We start from the raw sequence: 18,738 nt of genomic DNA on the forward strand, positions 1-18,738 counted from the left end.
GAGATAACAATCTGCCATTACCGCCATAGTTTACGTGGCGTTCCAAAAACCATGGCAGTAGGTCCTACCAGTGACAGGGAATTGCTTCCCTGTCACTGGTAGGAGGATATACTCCCCAGACAACCCCCACCCCCTCCATCCATGCTCCCCCCTTCGAAACCTCCCCCCCATACACACACACTCGCAGGCACACACCACGCATTCAAACACTCACTCACACAGGCATATACGCAGGCATCCATTCATTTACGCATACATCCGTACACACATTCAAACTGACACGCAGACACGCATTCACATTTTCATTCATACACTCATTCTCACACATGCACGCGCACAAGCAAACAATACTACACACTAACTCGCATTCACGCACACACTCACACACTCCCACATTCATGCACCCACCCCAACACACACACACAACACCTCCCAACCCCCTACCTTGTAGGAAACCCGACTTTCCTGTATCCAGGGGTCTTCCGGCAGGGGACGGGATGGAGTGCTGCTACCGCCAGCAGACCACTACCAGGCCTTATTATTTGACATAATACGGCTGGCGGTGGTCTACTGGTGTGGCGCTGCTGGTGGTAGCAGCTCCACCTTAACACCGTCCGCCAGCATGGCCACAGCTTGATTCCCGCCCTTCTTGTGGTGGAAATCTGGCTGTGGTCATATTACGTCGAATGGATGTTAGCCATGGCGATGGTCTTTTGGCAGCCGCCACCACGGCGGGAGGTGGCATTTACAGCCATTGTCAAAATTAGGGCCTAAATGCTCTAATAAAGTGCAGGTTGAGTCAATTTACCACCGCTAGCCAGACAACCTGACAGACTGTAACCGACATACCACCTACTCATTACTTGAAAATGGTGAGTTCTGGGCACCAAGCAGTCCTGTGGGACTACAGGAATATTTGTTCTGTTAGTGAGTTCCAAAACTCTTTTTACCAAGCATGAACACTCAAGAAATCCACACTATGGCTCTCATTAAGAACATGGTGGGATGCCCTGCCACCAACCGTGCCGGCGGTCAACAAAAGACCGCCAGTGTTGCTGGCCGGCATCCCACCATATAATGACACATGTGCCTCACCGCTATTGATGGCGGTGAGGCCCGCCATGCTGGCAGTTGGTGGCAGGGGTGGATGCTGCTCCACCCTCATCCCCACATCACTCCCTACAGTGCCACACATATTGTGAAGCAGTTTTAGGCGTGGCGGTGTATGAAGTGGCGGCAATGGCGGCGGAGCAGCATCCAGGGAGCCTGTTCCCTTTCAGAGCAGCACAACGGATAAGGTAAGTGCTGTCTGAGAGGGGGGGGGTGTGTGTGACTGTGTGGGTGCATGGGGGTGTGCGTGGGTGTCTGTGGGGGGGAGGTGTCTGGGTGCATGTATGCATGTGTGCATGTCCGTGAATGGGTGAATGTTGATGTGCATGTGGGGGGTTGGGGTTTGGGGGGACCTGTATGTGGGGGTGGGGGATGGTAAGGGTCAGGGTGGGGGGACCTGCTTTGGGTTTTGGGGGTGGAGGGTTGGGGGGGTCGGTTTTCAGGGTTCGGGTTTGGCTGTTCTATTGGCTTGGGGTGGTGGGTAGGTGTATTGGGAAGGGGGGAAGGGCCAGGCATGTCACACACAGGTGACAGGAATGATTATTCCTGTCACCCGTATGCATTCTGCCAGGGATTCCCTGGTGGGGTAATTCACCAGGGAATCCCTGGTGGAATAGGGATCGTAATCCCACCACCTGTCCTGCCTCCATCACCGGGCCTCACAGTTGGCCCGGCGGTGGACTGTGGCCTGCCGGTGGGTGGTAGTGAACTGGCTGGTTTGTAGCCAGTTCACTACTATGTTCAGAATATGCGGTCTGGGCCGCTATGCCGTTGGCGGTAATGACCGCCACCGCCGGTGTGGCGGTTAAGACAGCCATGTTCATAATGACTACCTATGTATTTTAGAGACTTTATTAAAACTATTGCAGTAATCTAGTGCAGATTACATAAATATGCATAACCATAAAAATAAACACACTAACGAAGGTATGGCCTCGAATCAGCTGATGGAGTGGGAAGCATTTAAGGTGCTTGTCAGGGTGCCTCCTTCTGTGCTTACGATGTTTACGTCAGAAGAACTGCGGGCTGCCATTAGAGAAATACAAAATGAACAGATGATGGACGAAATGCAGAACAAATCAACAATTCACGCCCTGCACAGATCTGGGTTCTATCCATCATTTTGTCAGCTCACCATGCCCACTTCAGTTTGGATCCAGGCATATGCAAATCAGTCTTGACCCTGCTCACCATGGAAACAGTGCAAGCTGAACTGTCAAGCCAGGTTCTCCCTGGACTGGAAACATGCATCCTGGGACCAGTTTTGAGGTATCAACCCTCATAAGCCAGGCTAGCTTCAATCTAGATCTGGGCGTTCCCTTCCCACTTAGGGCATCAAAAGCAAAAAGAACAAATCATGGATGGATGGAATGCAGATCAAATAAAAAATTCAACCCCAGTCACAGATTAGGGTTTATTCCATAATTTTTCCTGCACACCATTCCACCCCAGTTTGGACCCAGCCATATGCAAATCAGTCTTGACCCTGCTCCCCATGAGGACAGTCCAACCTGAACTGCTAAATCAGGTCCTCCCTGGACTAGAAACAAGCATCCTGGGACCGGTTTCGGGCTATCACCCTTCATCACCCAGGCTAGCTTGAATCCAGTGGCACAGTGAGCAAGGGACCCACGTCTGGGCATACCCTCCCCACTTTGGGTGACACTAGCAAAAACAACAGATGAAGGACATAATGCAGAACAAATCAAATATTGACCCCTATTCACTGATCTGGGTTTAATCCATCATTTTTTCTGCTCACCATGCCACCCCAGTTTGGACCCAGCCATATGCAAATCAGTCTTGACCTTGCTCCCCATGGGACCAGTCCAACCTGAACTGCCAATTCAGGTCCTCCCTGGACTGGAAACAAGCATCCTGGGACCCGTTTCGAGCTATCACCCCTCATCAGCCAGGCTAGCTTGAATCCAGTGGCACAGTGAGCACGGGACCCTTCCCACTTAGGGTGACAAGAGCAAAAAGTACACACCTAACACTGAAGACATGGCTGAACAGTTGAGAGATACTATATTGGGCATGCAGAAGTGCCATATTACCCATCCATACTGCCTATTGCTGGCTCTGTACAATAGTTAGTGGGAAACAATACATGTGAAATGTTAATGTTGTGTGCACAGATGGGTTCTGCATGAACCTTGTATGTACTAATTCAAGTGACCTATATGGTTACACTGCCTATGAGGCACAGAGTAGCTGGACATCCACTATATGTGACATCCGCCCATGTAACAGCACTGTGCCATGAATGTCACATGTATGAGCCTAATCATGATGTCAGAACATAGGCATGCTCAGCATTCTGGACATATAACTACCAAGATGCACTTATTTTTCTGCAACAAGCCGTTAACTGTTCATAAAATGGCAGCCACCTGTCCTGCTTGCTCTGGACAGATGGAAGTGACCTAAGACTGCCAGAGTAAGTCGTCATGGCAGTAGGTGGTCGCAACCGCTGTGCAACTTCTTATTGGTTTACATTGCTGCCAATGGAGGACTGGGGCCAATGATGATCACTCTCGGCGGTGACAGTCATGTACGCGGTGGCCGTGACGGCCTTTTTCTGCCACCTAGCCCACTTGATTCCTAACACTCCTGCAAGCGAGACCTCCACGGCATGAGCTGCTGTGCACTGTCTCTGGAAGCCATCATGTCACGTCCTGCAGGTGATAGGGCCCCAGCCTTTACTCAAGAAGAGCTTGAGAAGCTGGTGGATTGGGTCCTACCCCTGAATGGACAGCTCTATGGGGCACCAGAGGAGCAGGTAAGCCCAATGCCATGGTCCTGTGTGATAGGGATGTGTGTCAGGGTGAATGGCATAGGCATACCATCCAGGGAGTACATGCATGTAGGCGTCTTGGAGTTAAGGTGTGTGAATCGTTATGATGGGTTTGTGTGGGCAGTTGGTGTGTCTGATGGGTGTAGTCCATTGCTGTTGATGTGGTGCCAGTCTTCATTACTTTCTCCTTCTGTGTCACCCATCCAGGTCAGTGCCCATCAGAAGAAGGGGATTTGGCGTGCCAATGCCAAGCAAGTGCTGACCCTTGGGGTCCATAGCCGGTGTAGCACCCATTGCAGAAAGCAGTGGGAGGACCTGAGACGTTGTGCCCTGAAGACCACAGATGCCCAGCTGGGGATGTCCTCCTAATGAGGGAGGGGTGCCCGTCAGACCCTGGCCCCCTTAAGGGTCTGCATTTTGGTGGTGGCCTTCCCTGAGGTGGATGGGGGTTTGAGGGCAGTACAGCAGCCACAAGGGGTGAGTACTAACAGTATCCTCTGACTTGTCAGGCCTTAAATGGGATTGGGTGGCATTGGGTGACTTACTGCTGGGTAAATGTGATTGCGGTCAATGCTACATGCACATTGACAATGGGAAATGGGTATCAGTCACCCAGGCAGAGTATCTTTTGTAGATGTGTTACCATACTATGCTGTCAGTGGATGTACATTTCCCAATCCCATTCCTCTCCATGTCTGTAATGCACCAATGATATGGGCACATGTGTGACTCCATCCTGGCCATACAATGGTTGTGAGTGTTTGGTTCAACCTAAGCATTGTGTATGACCAGCATCATCCATCTGCATTAGTGTATCTGAGGTGTAAGTCTAATCCCATCTGTGTAGCCATTCTGTATGTGCTACTGTGTTACTCTCCTTTAATTACTGAGACAATGTACATCTTGTACTGTAGCTGGCATAGACTGATTGTGGTGCTGGCATTACAGTTCCACCACATGAAGGGCATCAATGGGACTGATAGCTGGCTATGCATATATAGGTAACCTACAGAGCGTAGGGTTAGTGTAAGGAAACAACCATGGAATAATGATAAATGATATTTAATGAGGGCAGATAGCACAGATAATGCAGTCCTTGGAGCTATTATTGTGGGGATTTGGCCTTTCAACAATGGGATGGTACGAGATGTGGTAAGTGCCCAGGGGAGTGCCTGATTCTTCACCATTGTGTGTTCATTTCATGTATGACAAAGCCCTACAATTCCTTTGCTGCAATACACAGTAACTGTATTTATCATGCCAATATGTTAAATTGGGTGCACCTCTGATGTCGTATGACTATTACAGCTTAGCTTGGGCAATAGGTAGTGTCAGAATTGGAGTGGTATTCGTATGGCATGACACATTGCGTGTTCGTGTGATGATCATTTCCAATCCAGGCTCCTCAGGCTGGCTTATGTGGTAGTGGGATGTGTAGTTGTAGTGCAAGCTGTGGTATTTGTCCATGTGTACAACATCAAAGCACATTATTCTCCTCTAAGATGTATGTTGTCTGGGCTCAGTGACAGGGTTTGCCATTTGTTGTGATGTATGTGTTGGGTGTCAACTGCTCTGACTATGTCATAGGGTCTGACTGGTCAAATGGGTATGCCACAGATTCACATGGTACACCTCAGATGTGAACTGATTGGGTATGTCACTTGTATTGGTAGGATCCAAGTAGAACTCTATTTTGCCATCACTGCACTGAGTGGGCAAGCAGGTACTATGACAGCTAGATGCTGTGTGGTCTGTGAGTGGGGTGTTATACAGTGCAATCGACATGTTGCAGTGGACATGGAGTAATCAGGTGTTTTAACTGTAGAGGCCTGAAGTGTTGCGTTCTGTCAGCTGTCCATCCAATGGGTGAAGGTGAATGGAGAGGCGAGATCTGTATTCAGCCATACTACAGATACAGCATCCAGGGCATGATGTGCCAGATAATATGCCTTTGGTTGGCATCATGGAGATGACTCTAGTAGTACAATCCTACTTAGGTATTTTTGTAGGTGTGAGTGTTAGCATACGGGTGTGAGTAGTAGTGGCATGTAATGTAATGACGTTTGTTGTATATATTACCATATGCAATTGCCAAGCCATGATAAGAAATGCAAATGTTCATATGTGTCTATGTGAGGTATGTTTTGACCCTTTTCTACCCTATCTTTCTCTCTCTCCCTCCCTCTCTTTACCTTTCTATGTGTGCATCAGCATCATCAGGCAAAGGAGAAGGGGTACAGGCGAGTGGGGAAGCAGCAGCTCACGGGGCTGAAGAAGCTGGTACCAGCGAGGTTGAGGGACCCATGGGGATGGAGGGCAAGGGGAGACCAGATCTATCAGCACATCTTCTGAATTCTCCTCCGGTGGATACTGTCTGGCGGTGCAGACCCACCTGGGATCAACCCAGCACCATCATTGTCCGCCACCCCTTTACTAGCACTGAACTCCCTGTAGCTCCATGCCCAGTTGCTGTGCCGATTCACCCAGGAGGGTGGGCATCTCCTTCATCGCAGTCATCTCTCCCGCTGCCCCAGTAATCCCTGCTGCCCTCAGTGAGGAGGCTATTGACCTCCTAAGGTCCATCTCTGAGGGTAAGTCCACCATCGTGAATGCCATCCAGAGACTGGCATCTCAAGTCCAACAGACCAATGCGTTCCTGGAAGGCATTCACAGTGCCCTGGCTGGCCTCCAGAGATCCTTACAGGATCTGGCCTCCTCTCTGATGGCAGCCAGTGTCCCTTAGCCTACTGTCCCCCCTCCACTTGCCTCTTCCCAATCCTAAAGCCCTCTCCCCACACCCATCCAGAGCACACATTCACACAGGCATGAATCCAACTCAACAGAAACGGTTGGCACTGACAAACGCAAGTACCACAAGACCCGCCACAGGCAGGCACACAAACAACACCCACCTGCAGACACTACAACATCCACTTCCTGCGCAGACTCCCCCATACCTCCTCCTTCACAGACACTACACCTGACGCTCCTGCAGGCAGTCCACCATCATTTGCAGATCCAGCCGCCATTCCCATCTTACCCACAGTCGCCACAATATCAGACCCTCAGAAATCCACTCCAGTCACCACATCAGCACTCACCACAACCACAGACACCCCACATGCAGCACATGTACCATACCTGCAGACACCACCCCAGCAGACAGTCACCCATCCAGCATGGCATCTCCCAGCACCTCCTCCCAAGACACCTAAACGCCCTCACTCACCCACCCAACAGACGCCCAGCACACACCAGCATTTCAAGCAAGCACTTGCACCCAAGACACCCCCAAAGACACATCTTACCACCACTCGCTCTCCCTCCACTCCCAAACACTTTTGCCATGACCTGTGTGACATGTGTGCCTCAGAAATGTTTCCACTATGTGTTTTCCCTGTTCCCTACCCAACTCCCACCCCATGAGACCCGGAGCGCTCTGTGTCCCTCCCCAAGTCAAGCTCTTCCACCTCTAAGTCCTCCCCTGTCACCATTGCTAGTGCCCATGCCTCTCCCCCCCAAAAAAAAGTCATCCCCCCCAAGGCCAAGGACCCACCCCAAGTCCTGACCCAAGGACCCCTTCCCAAACCCAAACCCAAGGAACTCCCTCCTAAGCCCAAACCCAAGGACCTCCTTCCCATGCTCAAACCCCTCTCCAACCTCCCCTCGCCACTGAGGTGCCTGCCTGCCACCTTGATGCCCCTACTCTGTGGAGGTCATTTTGCAGCCAGGAGTCAAATTGGGGCACAGTGAGGTGCCTAATGTGCCTTTGACACCTCTGACATTGGACTGGCCTATGGCCTATTATTGTACATAGTTGATATTTATTTCTATTCACAATTTAATACATCTGGGCCAACAAGATGTTAGCATCCATCAAACACTACTTGTCCTACCTTTCTTTCTCCATATCTGATTTGTGTTTGTAGTCCTTAGTTTGTGTGTGTGTGACATGTGTGTGCTGGTTGTCGGTGCTGTTGTGCATGGCCTGCATGTGTGTGTGAGGCCCTGCCATCAGTCCTGCTATGATGGGTGTGTATTGTGTGTCGGATATGATTGTGTAGTTACATGCATGTGTGTAGCTGTATTGTGTATTGTTTGTGGTGTGATGTGTTGTGGTGGTGTTGTGTGCCATTGTGTGGTTGTTGTGTGTGCGTCCGTGTGTGGTGATAGCTATGTCATTTGCGTTGTTTGAGGCATGATGTGACATTTGGTAAGTTGTATGGGTGTGTGATGGTGTTGATTGGTTGTGAGTTGTCGTTCCGTGTTGTTGTCGGTATGTGTTGTCATGGGTGGGTATGCAGTGCAATGGCTTGCCAATGCGTTAGTTTAGTTGCGGTTGTGTTGTCATTGTGTGACTCAGTGGTGTTGTGTGTGTTAGCCAGTGGCGGTGATGTGTGTGTACGGGGTGGTGTGTGGTTGGCACGTGTGTGTTGGCTGTGGTGTGTGTAATTTTGGTGTGTGTGTGTGGTTTGTGTGTGTGTATGTAGCTGTGTGTGTTGGTATGGGTGTGTGGTTGTGTGTGTGTGTGGCTGTCGCTGGCCATCTCAGCTGTGTGTGATGTGTGTGCATGTGTTCTAATGGCTTTCCCTCCAGTGTGTGCTAGGTGTGTGTACTTACCATTGTTTTCGTTGTTGCCATCGCTGGTTCCTGAGTCATAGTGTGAGCAGGAGCAGTGGGATGACTTTGAGTTCTGGTTCCATGGCGGCTCCAGACATGTCTGTGTTCCTGAAGGCGAATGTCTCCTTTTATTAAGTTCGCTTCTGCCAGGGTTTTGGTGGCTGTGTGACCGCGGCGGAAGCCTTGGCGGGGTGCAGCCTCATAATGTGTCCAGCGGAAACATGGTCCTCGCTGGTTTGAAGTTGGTTACCGCCATCCACGGTGGCCTCACCGCACTGGCATAGTTTGGGTGTGTTCTGTGGAGAACATCGCCATGATCATAATTTGGCGGTCTTCATTGCCAGGCTGTCGGCGGTGCTACCGCCGCCGCCAACATGGCGGTCCTGGGACCCCCAAATTCGTAATGAACAATATTATGTTTATGTCTCAACTTCCCCCAAGCTTTAGTTACTATCACTTTCTCGTATTATTGTTCCCCGATTAAACCGCTTTATCTCTTATGTGGAAGAGATGGATCGATGAGGGTCTTATCACTATTTCTCAACTTATTTCAGATAATTCTGTTATTTCTTTTCAAACTCCTTCCCATTTATTCAATCTACCATCTTCATTCCTCAAACAATATAACTTATTGCATGATCTTATTATGCAGGACCTTAATATTTTATCCCACCCTTTGACTCGAACAGACGCTACACAACCTCTTAACTATTCACCACACAGTACTTCCACAGCTTCCCTTATTTACAATAAACTCATTGTGCCTATTCAAGATAGATCTAATTTTAAGCAGGCAACACTATTGGAAACTGGCTTACACTATAAATGGCCTCTTTCTTTCTGGGATAAAATATCGACTGAAATGCACTCCACAGGCCGTCCAGCTAATGTAACAGAAACACAATACTATTTTTATAACAGAACATTTTAAATTCCTTATTACATGTTTAAACTCCAACATCTTAAGCAAGATTTGTGTTGGTGATTCAATTCTCATCCTGGCACCTATGCCCACATGTTTTGCATTCTCACATTGTTTACAAGTTCTGGATGCATGTTTGGGACTGAATTGTTGCCATTACTTGCATTTGACCATCTTTTTCCTCAGATAAAATATTTCTTGGTGGGTTACATTCATTATGGTCAAATAACAACATGTTTGGTAAATTTGTAGATCTTTTACTAGCAATAGGTGTGCACGTGGTTACATATAGCTGGAACTCAGCAGAAAATCTCAGAATTAAACAGTGGTGAAATTTAGGGCCAGGTTTACGCCTCTTAATGCCACAATAGAGTCATTTTTGTATGCTAATGTGGCGTTAAGGAGACCTTCTCCTTCACCATATTTACAAAGTGGTGGAATGCATGCATTCCGTCACTTTGTAACCCCTTGCGCCACATTATACCTGCACTATTTATAATGTATGCAAGGTGGGCATCCCCATGCAGGGAGGCCACAACAAATGGAGCAGTGAAATCTAAAAAATTTCACTGCAAATTTTTTTTCATAATTTTTGATGCCTCTTCAGGCAGATGTTAAAGTGACGGGCCCACAGTAGCCTAAGGACCTCCCTAGTACTTTGCTGCACTAGTGCCATAATTTATGGTGCTAATCCAAGAAAACGCCACAATAGTGTCATAAATTATGACACTATTGTGCACCGTATTGTAAATACGTATTGTAAATATGGTGTAACCATGGTGTCTTTAGGTGAGGGAGAAGCAGCACAAGAAAAGTGGCACATTGGGCCCAATGCTCCACTTTCTTGTAGATCTGGCCCGAGTTCCATAATCACAGACTGGACAGATATTATTTACATACTTTTCCACTGTCTATTAATTTTGTTAAAAATTATGGTTCCTCTCCCTACCTTTCTAACATTACAAACTCTTCTGCTTTTTTACCTTTACCAATTATTCTTTTGTAAACATTATTACAGTCCTAATGCAGTTTTTTTAACCTTTATAAAATATTGTTGTAATATTTTGATATATTGTATTCGTTAAATATTATCTTTCTCTTGATCTATTCCCATCCTTTCTCTTTCAGTCTTTTCCCCCACTTTTCACTTGATTTTAACTAATTTCCATCCCTACTCCCTTCTAAATGGTTGAATTCATATTCATATTCTATTGTTTTAATCGCTTTTTCATCATATAATAATATATTTGCATGTGTAATGACAAAAAAAATGATTAATAATTGTTGTTCAGTAAGAGGCCAAACGCTGAGCTATCATTTTTCAATTTTTGCCTTTGCAATATTTTGCCATTATGAGTCACTGCATCTATTTTATTTTTAAATACCCTCCTGGTGCCAGACAGATATTAATCATCCCCAATAATATTATTGTAAATAGGAAAAGCAGGATGACCCCACTGACATGGCCCTATACTGAATGGGAACAAGCAAAATGGAAGTATAGTACTAACCACTCATGTACCAAAGTATAGTACATCATCCCTGACCCCTTTCACAAGCGAACCTGAGGCAGATGCCATCTGACCCCAGTTGACGAGGGACACCTTCAGTCAGGTCTGGCTATTTGGACCAACTGTATTTTTTATGGTGGGACTACAATATGAAAAGAGAAATTAAAACTGCCAACATGCAAACGTGGCCCCAGGAACTCGGGCCACTTAAACAGTGGGATCATTCTTAGACAAAGGTTTGCTGTACCTTGTTCATAGCAGAGACTAGACTGGATTTCTCAGACCTGCCAGATCTGCTCCCAAGTCATTTACTGTGGACCAGGTGCCTCGAACCCAGGGACTGGAGTGTATCAAGCTGATCCAAGTCTAACAATGAAGATATGAAGTTGACTCCCTCATTAACATGTATCATTCAGTCACCATTGGGAGTAAACACAAACATAAATCCACCTTCATCTGATTCCTTTTGAAGTGAAATACGTGTTCCCGTAGAGAAATCAGAGTTGTGCTAGGTCAGAAGCACCATCTGCTCAGGTGCTCAGTAACATACAATTGAAGTGCCACTGTGTGCTCCTCATGCAGATATGACTTCCTAGACTGAACTGATTAAAGTAAAGCAGAAATGTCTAAACTATTTACCGGTAATCTTGATTACTCCTAGTACTCAAAATCCTCGTCTGATAATCAGGGGCATATTTATAATGCCCTAGCGCCACAGTAACATCATAGTTTTTTACGTTAATGTGGCCCAACAAGGACGAAATCCCTGCGCCTTATTTACAGGGTGGCGCAATGCATGCATTGCGCCACTCTGTAACCCTTTCCGCTACATTATGCCTGCGCCAGGCACAATGTATGCAAAGGGGTGTTCCCCTGTTAGGGGAGCCAGAAAAATGGCGTAAGAAATCTACGAGATTTCCTTGCGCCATTTTTTACAGCACTTTTAACGCCTGCTCAAGAGCAGGCGTTAAAAGGGAGCTTCCATTCTTTAGAATGGGGCCCTATGTACTCTGCAGGAGTAGCACCAATATTTTGGCACTACTCCTGCAGAGTACATCAATAGCACCATGATAAATTATGTTGTTGCCCCCTACTCTGCACCATGGTGCGCCGTATTTTAAATACGGTGCACACATGGTGGCGGTAGGGCGGTGCTAAGGGGCACAGAGAAAGTGGTGCTGCACTTGGTGCAGCACCACTTTCCATAAATCTGCCCCTAAGTGTTTCGAGAAACCTCCTTACATGACCTATGATATTAAGCACCATTTCCCTACTAATTTATTTGCCCTTTTATTCTTCTGGTGCAGCACCCTCTTCTGACCAAGAAGAAATACTTGAGGGAGATCGAAATACCTGCATCCAATCTAATCAGAGCTAGCTTTCCTATTACCAGCCTTTCAAATGTTTCATTCTTCTTCTTTTCAGAAGAGGGGAGGACGACGAGCCCAAAGTGGCAGATAACTCTACATACTTCCTCTTTCTTTTGTGCTTCCAATATATGCAAAATGCTATTTTGTTTAAAAAAACAGATGACCTTTGATTACAAATCAGAGCTCTCACTAATTCTTCTACGTGGATTTACCTGTGGCTGCTTCCTCCTTTTAATCTCCCCTCACCAAAAGACTGAGGGGCCGATTTATAGAAAGTGTGCTGCACCGAGTACAGTGCCACTTTCCCTGCGCCCATAGCGCCCCCCTACCTTCACCATGTGTGTGTCGTATATAAATACGGCGCACCATGGCGCAAGGTAGGGGACAATAGCATCATACAATGTGACGCTATTGATGTACTCTGCAGGAGTAGGGCCAAAATATTGGCGCTACTCCTGAGGAGTACATAGCGGCCCATTCTAAATAATGGAAGGCCCATTTGAATGCCTGCTCTGATCAAGCATTAAAAGTGCGTAAAAAATGGCGCAAACAACTCTTGTAGATTTCCTTTCCACCATTTTTTCACCCCCCCCAACAGAGGAACACCCCCTTTGCATACATTATGCCTGGCGCAGGCATAATGTAAGGCAAAGGGTTACAGAGTGGCGCAATGCATGCATTGTCTCTGGAGAGACAAAAAAGAAACAGGAGGGATGCTGGGTGGGACAGCCCTTTAAAGGGCCCGGCTGCATGTGCAGGGCACTCATATCAGCATTCCTGTCTCTGATGGTTTCTTTCTCAAGATTTGGAACTGCACCTCAAAAGTGATGAAGAGAACGCGGACAAAGGATGTGAGAGTATTCAAGATCAGTCCCTGGCAAACAGGACTAGTGCATAAGACAAGATTTGCGAACAAGGAGGCATGGCCAGGCCTGAAGGTACAATCTTAATAACGATGCTTACATACCCACACTACAGCTGCCAGTCTGCCAGCTCATCCATTTACCTGCATTCTGTCTGTTCTTCCATTTTTGCATGTATACCCATGCAGATTAGCAGAGGATGGGGGTGATTTTAACCTTGGCGGACGGCGGAGGCCGTCAGCCAAGGTACCGCCGACAAATGACCGCACCGCGGTCAAAAGACCGCGGCGGCCATTCAAACATTTCCTCTGGGCCGGCGGGCGTTCTCCAAAAGAGCGCCCGCCGGCCCAGAGGAAATGCCCCTGCAACGAGGACGCCGGCTCAGAATTGAGCCGGCGTAGTTGCAGGGGTGCGACGGGTGCAGTTGCACCCGTCGCGTATTTCAGTGTCTGCAAAGCAGACACTGAAATACTTTTTGGGGCCCTCTTACAGGGGCCCCTGCAGCGCCCATGCCATTGGCATGGGCACTGCAGGGGCCCCCAGGGGCCCCGCGCCACCCCCTACCGCCATCCTGTTCATGGCGGATTTCCTGCCATGAACAGGATGGCGGTAGGGGGTGTCTGAATCCTCATGGCGGCGGAGCGCGCACCGCCGCCATGGAGGATTCACTGGGGCAGCGGTAAACCGGCAGGAGACCGCCGGTTTACCCTTTCTGACCGCGGCTGAACCGCCGCGGTCAGAATGCCCTCGGGAGCACCGCCAGCCTGTTGGCGGTGCTCCCGTGGTCGGTGACTCAGAATGACCCCCGATGACTTTTGATCCATGCATCAAACGATACAGGAAGAATCATCTACGACCTATCAATAGATACCCTGTGCAAATAATGCATTCCCAATTACAAAGCAATGAGGTTAAGTTCACTTTTTGCACCACTTCCTGCAATCCTCTTTTAAGTGATAAAATTCTGCATGGAACTGCTTGCTGCCAATAACTGTCATCGTAACCAAAGACAAGAACCATGAATATGATCAATGTGGTGCAGATTGGGGCTAATAAAAGATGTAAACGTCTGTGCACAAGGTGATATGAGGAAAATGAAGAACTAAGTTAATTGAATACGTCTTTTGTTTCTGGAACATCACTCAGGCACTGCCACAGTCAGTTAGTATCTCGCAGTGACCCCTCTCAGGTACCCACAACGCACTGGCCTTGAATCAGTGACCTATAAACACACACCACACAACTGTGCACACCCACAACTTTCAACAACATTTAGGTCCTCATTATGAACTTTGTTGTTGAGACCGCCATGCCGGTGGCGGCGGAAATTACCGCCACCGGCATGGTGGTCTCGACCGCCATATAATGAAGGCAGTGGGGACCGCCACAGGCGGCCTTCCACCACCACCAGGCTACCGCCGACAGGCAGCCTGACAATGGCGGAATTCTTCCATGTGGAGCCATCGACAATGTCCTGGCCCAGCATTCTTCTGGGCCGGCTGGTGGAAACACTGTTTTTGCCCGCTGGCCCAGCAGAATGTTTATTATTAAGCCGGCAGTGTCTCAAGGGGGCTGGCGGTCTGTGATAAGACTGGCAGCATGAACACAGCGGGGATTCCGGTGTGTTCATAATGACCCCCTTAGTTGCCACACACAGCCACTCATTCGATATTATTCACTCATGTTGCCTTCTGCAAAGTACAATATCACCTGCCTCTCCTGTCACTCACATTTCACTTAAAGCAAAGTAAAGTGGGACATAATGACAGGAAACATGACAAAGAAAGAGAGCAGGGAAAAAAAGTAAGCAATAGAAAGAGGTAATGTAGGGCAGTGGAAGTAGGGGTGTTAAGCAAAATGATGGGGGCCACTGCAGAATGTGCTAAGGAGCTTCCATATCTCATAGATATTCAAAAGCCTTAGGTTGAATGTGAAGCATTCTGAAGAGTGAGGCCGGGCAGCAGAGGCTGCAGGCGCCTGTGAAATGCCCGTTGGTGGAAAAAAGAGGCATGTGGTGAAATCAAGATTAGGTACCCCTCACGTTGTTCAGCAACCTCAGCATTCCAAACATCTGTGGATTACTTTTAAGAAAAACTGTGGGCCATTGCACTTATCTTTTTGTACAAATTAAGCACTGAACTCCTGACACTGTCAGAGGTGCAAAATCTCATTTGTAAAACTATCCTTGAAAACCTGTAAGTCCTTGGAGATATTTGTAAACTCACAAACTGAGTCAATAAATAATTATTTAATGTAATTGAGTTGGACATGGGGCGAGAAGGAGGGTTAAAGATAAGAGACAGAGAGCTAGCGATAGGAGCGAAGGACAAAACAAGGGTAGTGGAGAGAGGGTCTCTTGGGTCAGCATGGATTTGGCATTGTATCCTTGCATGCCTGACTGCCTTAAGCCAGGAACAAAGGCCTGATTTATGTAGTCTTGGTGAATGCTGCCTTTTCTGACTTTAGACAGTCATAAGAGTAATGAGAACTGGCGGCCCTTGAGGGGCAGCACATGCAGCACATGCTACATCTGTTCCAGACAGCACGCATTACAGTAGTGCTGCAGGCGCGCCTCTTAAATCGCACCAACCTCTAGGTTGAGGAGGGGCTCAGGAAGGGGGTTGCTTGCACATTGTTTTCCTTTTCTCTGTGTCTCATTAGATAGGTTTTGTAGTGAATCCTAGTTTGTTTTGAAGGGATACAGTAGTTAGCTTAGCCTTTGGTTTGCAGACTTGTGCCCCCGTCACCTAGTGACTTTTACCCTACTCAGCTTGCTCTGTTTTAGCGCATTTATTTAATTAAATATTTGAAGATAGCTGCCTTGTTTTTAGTTAGGCCCGTGTTTTAGTTTTGCATTATCAGTGCCATCGCGCTAAGGCGTCAATATCAAGCGACAAAGATAAACAAACTGTAGCTGTTCACATTAGGTACTTTCCATCTTCACACTTTCGATGAAATTGTTTATATAAATTACTGTCCCAAGCATACCTTGTTATCTATTGTTTGGGAACAGACCTACGTCAGGGGTCCAAGCAGATCTATATAAATACTCCTCACTTAAACAGGTAGAGGGATTCCGACCAGATGCCATCGCTATCGAGGCTGCACGTCGCTTTGGCGCTGACCCAGTCTTCGTGTCCCTACTGAGTCTGAGCTAGAGACCTCATTCCAAGGTAATGAGGGTTGGGAGCTCTTCTCATGGACATGGCATTGGCAGATTAGGTTTAACATACCTAGCTCTCTTTAGGTTAGAGGTTAGGCTCATTATGCTAGGGTATTAGGACATATCTCATACTTTATGTTATTACATGTTATTGCAGGATGGTGGGGCTCTTGTCTTTACCAATCTGTTTCTTGCACTGTTCATTACCCTAATCATTGCAGCCCATTCAACTTATGGCAGATTGCAGTGTTGCTAAATAAAACCTATTGAAACTCTACTGCATCTTCTTTATTGCCTGTGTTTGACTGAGACATGGTGTTTATGTGAGAAAGGGGTATTCTCTGTTTAACCATGACACTCCCTGAGATGTTACACTCTTGAGTCCATGCGTAAACCCTGCCACAAATCACCTTTTACTGTTTGGGTTTTTGATGAGGTGTTGCTTGTGGGTTGGGATGATAGTTGCAACTTGTTGTGGGACTGGCAAAGTCGCCTACAAACATAAGTACTGTCATCTTAAACCATCAGTCTTGCCTAGAGCAAGAGTCAAACTACGACAGTTTAGCAGCTGCTATATGAACACGGATATGCATGCTCATATTTTTGTTTTGCTAATGCAGTTGAATAAGTTTGGCTGCCTGAGTGTTAGAAATATGAGCCTGAGTCTGCTCTGGTGCTGGGCCATGGATACTGACGTGATAGGAAAAAGGGAATAAAGCCATAAATCTAATAGAGCAGACTCAAAACAAGCTATGCATGGAACTTTTGTAGGTAAATCCTGCAGTTGCTCATTAGCAGGACCAAAATGCAATCATTGCTACTGATGAGTCCTTGGGTCTATGGGGAAATGTGCTTTAGACAAAGTAACCTCTGCATTCAACAACCAACCAAGGTTTTTCTAAAATAGGGAGGTGCATTTTCCTTCCTGCGCACATTTTCTTTCTTTCCTTTTGTTACATTCGTGATAGATGGTAAGAATAGAGCTATCTTGACGGCTTAGCCTACAAACATTGTAACTATCATCATCCAAAATGATACGCTTCCAGGATGCAGAGGCTCTTTCAGCAAAGGTTGTTCTTGCTGGAGTGAAAATGCAGAAGTCTTCTTCCTGTGTCAGGTTCAGAAACCGCACGCATTCAGATGAGACACCACAACACATCCAACCCACATAGAGGCCGACCAGATCTTTGGACTCAGTGAAGAGTGTGGTAGTCAGACTCAATCAACATAAACCATTAACATGAGAAACTCAAATAATATTACACACCATGACCAGTTTGGCCATGGAAACAAAACTCCAAACTGTATACAGTTTCAAAGCTTTATTACAAGCACAAGCCAAAATAATGTAAATGGTGCGCAAAACTAAATTATAAACACACATGAAAGTCATAGATTGGCCTAAATGTCTAAATAATATACAAAATATCAATAGTGTTATACACTCCAAAAGAATAACACAAACCATCAGAACAATACAATGCACATCAAAATGAATGTTCATAACAGATGATGGTGACATCAGTAACCATCAAAGTCAATTGATAACAATCACTTGGGCTGGGTCATCCTTATCCCTAATATGAATTTGGACATGCATGTGTGGAAATCGACTAGCACATGTAGGCAAAAACAAAAGAAGAGACAGAAATAATTTGTAAAAACCAACTAGGATAACTATCTATAAAAATCCACTAGTGCAATTATCTAAGCTGGTAAGGAAACAAGGAAAACAACATTGCATATTAAACCTCTCCTCATGGTACAGCAGACAGGAAGGATTTGTCGATCACTGCACTCACAGTATCGCTGCATCAGAAAACAGCAGAATCAGGGGCAGTGCAGAACAAGAGGTGCACATAAAACAGGTCAGCAGTTCAGAGCAAAATGGACATATTAATACTGAACAGCATACGTATAGGGGCAATTAGGATAGGGAGGACAGTTCATGAGAAGTACCTCGAAACATAACAAGGCAGGCAAAGTTAGGGGATGATACAGAGAGGGAGACAACGTCTCAGGACGGTCAGCAGCAGACTCTCAGAAGACTGACTCACAGAAGCGCTAACTAAAGACTGACTAAAAATTCTAAAAGGAAAAATACTCAGGTCAAAGAAAACAGTAAAAATTTGCAATTTCCATTAATACAGCGGAATGAATTTCAAAGCCCAGTCTGGCTAAGAAAGCCTAAGTACATAACATTGAAAATTAATATATATATAAACCTGTTGCGCACCTTACAATTTAAATCAAATATCAACAGCAAATTATTTAATTGCAAACATTGTTATGCATTTCAGTTTAAACAATATAAACGTGCATTTATTTTTCTGCACACATGTATCTTCATTTTACTTCAATATAAGTATGATTAATTCATGT

The sequence above is a fragment of the Pleurodeles waltl genome, chromosome 4_2 (assembly GCF_031143425.1).
Source record: "Pleurodeles waltl isolate 20211129_DDA chromosome 4_2, aPleWal1.hap1.20221129, whole genome shotgun sequence".
In the NCBI taxonomy this organism is placed as follows: domain Eukaryota; kingdom Metazoa; phylum Chordata; class Amphibia; order Caudata; family Salamandridae; genus Pleurodeles; species Pleurodeles waltl.